We start from the raw sequence: 6,091 nt of genomic DNA on the forward strand, positions 1-6,091 counted from the left end.
GCATATCTGATTGCCTCATTTCCGCTAACACAACCGCCTTCGGGCACCAAGACGCCGGCTAATGGTTGTTTTGTTATTGCGAAAACACCCTGCGTAGCATCTACAAGGGAGTGGAAGCCAACGATGGGCCACTTTCAAATGATAAACGGTCGCAACAGAGTCAAAATAAACATACCATTGGCGTTTGTATTTAATATACGAGGGCCTCCTTCCGCAATCATCTTTATAAAGCCATAAATATGCATCAATTTAACATGAGATTTTGGCCAAGCTGGGTTGGGTTGCCTGGCGTTTGTATTTCTGGGAACTTTCCCCGAAATAAATCCTCAATATTTTCCTCCCACATTGATCGGAGGTGAGGTTTCATGATCATGATAAGCGTGACGACCCAAAGAAAGGAACCGATAGCGGGACTATTTTCTTTGGAAGATGTTTCTTACATTAAAACGTAATATAATATATCTCTCCGTGTAGCTTTGTTTATAAAAGCGTATGGCAGGATTGCCTTGTTTTCCATAAATCTTTGCCCTTATAACGGCTTTATAAAGTAGGAAAACACTCCTCGGCTACTGGCTGAAGAGGTTGAAGCCGATGGTCGGTCAACAAAGTTTTGTACAATGCGGATCCGAGCATTAATGATGTAAAGTACTTGGATACATAGAGTCATTACACATAATTCATGATTTTAGTATGGATATCGATCCTTAATTCGGCCACCCGTGCCCGAATTAAGGCTCGGGGGCTACTGGGCTTCAGGATTATTATTTACAAATATTAAAGGGGCACATCGATCCCCTGATCTGGTGTTGCCACCTAACCAGTGTCTCGGGGGCTACTGCATTGCATGTTCAATGCAGAAAATTCAAAGTGCTTAGTGTTTGTCTTGACCGGACTATAGGCAAACGCGTCTTCGGACAACAACAGGTACCATCTAGACCTATCTGGCACCAAGCTAATATATTACGACAACTTCTCAAGACCCTCTCTCAAGGGCCCGTTCGCCGATCACTATTACCTCTAATATATTACACTGCGTTTCTATTCCTGCGTATGCTACCGAGCTAGGAGTTGATCCTCAGGCCGATTTCGCGCAACGACCTGAGTCTCAGGGGCTACTAGGATCAGCGGTTTCATATTTTCCTTCAGGTGCATCTCGGTTTTAGACAGACACACACCTTGAGGGCTACTAGTTATACATATTGACAACAAATAAATTTACACGCATCGGAAATAATATTCGTAAACAATTAGCCCAAGCCCGAGGTGGTGCATCACCTCGGAAGCAGTCCGGCATAAAGCTCGGATGCAAGTGGCTGGCTCTATAGAGGGCATTTCCGGCATTAAGCTCGGCTAACATCCTTTAAACTTCTTCAAGCCAAGGTGATCTATGACACCTCGGATACAGTCCGATGTTGGAGCTCGGATACAGTCTGGCGTTGGTGCTCAGCTGCAAAAGATACCTCGAATGCAGTCTGACGTTGGAGCTCAGATGCAAGAGGACACCGCCGCCCGGGAACAACTTCAAACCCGAGGCGGGCGTAAAAATAACAAGGCATTGATAAAAGCCGATAACTTAAAGGGGCTCCTCGGATAACCGACAGGTAAACTCTTCGGATTTACTTCGGCGATCCTCAAGATTGAAGATAAGAAGATTTGTTGAACCAGTTTTCAAGACCGACGACCGAACATGAAGAATAGTTCGGAAGAATCGAGGAGCGTCCCCAACTTGAAGACCGGTTCGGGGGGCTACTGACGGTGTCCTGGACTAGGAGGTACTCACCACGTCATCTCCCGATCAGGTGGATCGGGCCGAGGACCCCCATGGCAGTTTACTCATGGGCCACTTCGGGCAGCCCATGCCGCATACAAGGAGTATTCCACAAGACTTGATGATCAAGACAAGGACTCCTCTCCACCAACGTATTCGACTAGGACTCTTGTTATCCTAGGCCTCTGGTACATTATATAAGCCGAGGCCACCACATATGATCTCGAGGTAGAGGATAGATCATGATGACATTATTTATCATACCCTTAGGCTTTAGACCACCACATATGATCTCGAGGTAGATCAACTCTTGTAATCTCTATATTCATCAAGATCAATCAAGCAGGAAGTAGGGTATTACCTCCATTAAGAGGGCCCGAACCTGGGTAAACATCGTGTCCCCTGTCTTCTATTACCCATCGATCCATGATACACAGCTTGGGACCCCCTACCCGAGATCTGCCAGTTTTGACACCGACATCGGGAGAGGATGAATCCTTAGCTTTCGTATCTATTTTGAAATTTGATTATAGAGATGCAGAGATTGCTAATAATAGTAGCAAAACGCTATTAATGATGGATTAAAGTTAGAGGTCATTTTGCTAGTAGGAAAATCCCTCCTATTCCTGATTTTTTGGTCAGAGAATTTGCTTGATTTGGGAGATTTTGTGTTATCTAATTGTAAGATTGGGAAGATTTCTGCTAGGCGGGACCAAAATCTTCTTTCTCAGCCAGGACAGGTAGGGCCCGAAAAGTCTCTTGTGGTCATTGGCCCAGAGATATGGCCCTTTTGGAACCCTAGTGGGCTAGATGTGGATGTGAAAGAAACGCACAATAGGAATGCGCCTTTTGGGTTTATTTTGTCATATAAATACTCTTCCCCTGCTCTAAGAGGTATGAATCTCAACTTGGTAGAGTTAGAAGTACGATTTTCTGGGGTGTTGCCTTACTTAGGGAGATAACATGGCTAGGAATTCTGGTGGGTCTCGTGGTGATGGTCGTTTTAATAAAGGGGAAGAGAGAGTTATCATTACAAGAGAAGAGAGTTTGATGATGGCAGATCTAGGAAACCTAATTACAGGGATGGAGGGTTAGATCACAGCGGTAGAGAGGGTGAGCAGACCGGAACCAATGACTCTAGGAACATACAGGAGCAGTGCTAATTCAAGGAGGTATACACGAAGGGAATCAAGACTTCCAAGAGCATATGGGTGTAGTTGATACAGGTAACTCTAACAAAATGACTCCGCGTGATTCTGAGTCTAAGTGTAATATGGGTGCATCTGATCTAATTTAGTGGCAATAGTGGTTTGGAGCGTTGTTGGCCCAACTTGCTCAAAGCAGCCAGCAAGTTGCTCCCTCATTGCTTCCTAGATCTTCTAGTTCTAGGGCTCAAAGGATATTGAAGTGGTGGCGATGACAAAGAAAAATCTATAGGAAATGTTTTCTCTGGGGGAAGATCTAGGAATTATTTTAATTTTGGTGTAAATGCTAGTGGTAGACATTATTGTCATAATGCTGGTTCAAATGTTGGGAGGTTTGGAATGAGAGCTAGACAGGATGGGAGAATTTGAAACTTCAGTAGACAAGAATGTAAAAATGAAAAGACACCGGACATACTACTAAAGAATGTAGACTTGGACATTGTGTGATCTGTGGAAAGGACTCTGTCGTGGGTTTAACATGGCAGATGCCCTAGTGAAAGGACTTAGGTGTGGAGCCATCACTACGATGATTAGCTCGAAGGGGTTGAGCAGGACGAAGGACACAGGTTTACCCAGGTTCGGCCCCTCACGGTGGAGGTAAAAGCCTGCTCCTGCTCTCGTTGATGATTGCTTGAGTATCGATTACAAGGGAGCGAGTTTTGCTTGACCTAGCTATCGATTGATTGTAACTTTACTTTAACCCGCCGCAGGGACTCGCCTTTATATACACAGGTCGAGGCCCCAGGGTTACAAGAGTCCGGGTCGGGTCATACTCCGTGACCGACCCTGGTTCTAAGTCGTCTTGCCTTGCTAAGCAAGTCGCCGTCGGGTGGCTTACATCTCCGGGTCACACGCCGTCTCCGGGTCTTGGGCCTTCGGTCGGCCCACTTCGTAAGCCGCCTCCAGGCTTTCATATCTTGGCTTCCTGGGCCTGTCTAGGCTCATCACTTAGTCGTCAACAGCGTAACCTGGCCCCTCCTGGGCGGGTTACACCATGGGGTTATATCCCCAACATTAGGCTCCAGATTGATTTGAACTTGTTCATGTCGATCTTCATTGTCTCTGGTTGGCGAGTCTTCTCTGATTCTTCTAAAGCTTGATCCGGAAAAGATCTTCATAACCCACCATAAGAAAAGATGACGTCATGTTATTAAATTCAGAAAAAACCTCATGACGCCACAACGGATCTTTGCATTAATCAGCTATTCTGAAAATCGAGGCACCCCTTTTGCTATAGTAGTTATTATGCCTCCTCGATCTTCGCGCATGCCATTTCACTGTTCCATCTTTCCCTTATAAATAGGCACGGGGGGCTGCCCCTTTCACTTTTACCCCCGTCTCCTCCACTTCTTCTTCTTCTTCTTCCTCGCGTCGTCCGCCGCAACTGGAGCTCCGCCGCCCCAGCCGAACTTCACCCGCAACTCCGTCAAGGCCGCTGCATCAACCTGTCGTGACCAGAACTCAGCGGCGCACATCTACTCTCTCCCAGCACCACCGGGTATTATTCCTTTCTTTCCTCAGATCTGCATTAGGTCACCCAAGTACATAGATTTCATCGGTCGTTCACCTGAGTTCATCCAGCTTGTGTATAGAATCCATATTTCAATCCAAATATGCTATGAGAGTAACGCGATAGTGGTTTGGCTTTCATCTTGTATCTAGAATAGATCCCTTCTTTTTCAGAATCAATACACAGCTTGCTAGTTCTTCCACCGCTGTGCTCTAGGTTTAGCAATTATTCACCTTTTCTGAACTGTTGTAGATCCGTGAATATAGCCGCAACCTGCGAAACTTGTTTGCCCCATACTTAGCAAAATTTCAACAATCTTGGATCCATAGATAATTGACCCACCCTTCACTTTTCGGGTGGCTTAATAATGAATTTGTAACACGCCAAGAATTCCAAAACTGCTTCTTTCAATTAACCCACCAATATGTTGTCGGCTCATACTTTCATAACTTAACCCACCAGATTCTCATAGCCTGATAATTATTCCACTCCATGGCTAGGGCGGCACATAATTCCTTAATGGTTCATTGTAATATGTAGTCTTTTAACCACAGCTAGCTCAGTATTGCTGAAATATCATATAATCACTTGGGCGGCTTACCATTAAAATTTTAACCTACCATACCTTTATTTCTTGGCCGCAGCTTTTTAACCCGGCCAACCATGACAAAGACTCCCACTTCTTGCGACTGGGTTGCTTCCAGAGTCTCCGAGCTCTCGCTAAATGAGTATGTGGACATGGGGGTATTGCCGGCTAAAGAGGTTATCCACTGGCGGGTTCCCGGTCCTGAAACTACTCCTTAACCCGAAGAGGGTGAAATTGTCATTTTTTCGGATCACCTCCTCCGTGGCTTTTCACCGCCCTGGTCAAAATTCTTTCGAGATGCTCTACATTTTTACAACCTTCACCCCAAGACATCGGTCCTAACTCCGTCTCCAACCTATGCCACTTTCAAGTATTCTGCAAAGTGTACCTTCAAGAAGAGCCCACTGTTGATTTATTCAGAGATTTCTTTTATATCAACCGCTAGACTAAGATGTCAGACGGACTCAGTCTTGAGCTTGGAGGTGTTTCCATCCAAAGGCGGAGAGACGTAACGTTTCCCTCAGCCGCACTGCCCAGCCATCCTAAGGACTGGAATTATACCTGGTTCTACTGCAAGGACACCACTCCAGCTGGAGAAAATCCCTTGTCGGGTTATCGCCCCTACTGACTCAGCACCAGCAGCGAGCTTCCGGGTCGATTGACTGCCGCAGAGCGCGTCCGGTATGCCCTCACTTTTTCAAATATAAGGGCTTTAATAGCCAACGGCTTAACTGGAGTTGATCTGGTCCACTGCTGGGTCGCATGGAGGATTTTACCGCTGAGCTGGCGCGATGGCTTAATGTGCCAATATACTAGTGATACAAAGGATTCGCAACGTTATAACCAAACACGTCTGACTGATAAAGAGATCAATGACACAGTTAAGACGCTGCTTGGAGAGTCTCTAGAAAACTGCAGTAAAGCGGGACTGAACCCTTTCTGCACTCTTAACCCGGCTCCTGTTGTAAGTATTTTGATTGACTCTTCATCTTGTTTATCAATCCCTTGTACTTCATATCCTC

The sequence above is a fragment of the Triticum aestivum genome, chromosome 5D (assembly GCF_018294505.1).
Source record: "Triticum aestivum cultivar Chinese Spring chromosome 5D, IWGSC CS RefSeq v2.1, whole genome shotgun sequence".
Lineage (NCBI taxonomy): Eukaryota > Viridiplantae > Streptophyta > Magnoliopsida > Poales > Poaceae > Triticum > Triticum aestivum.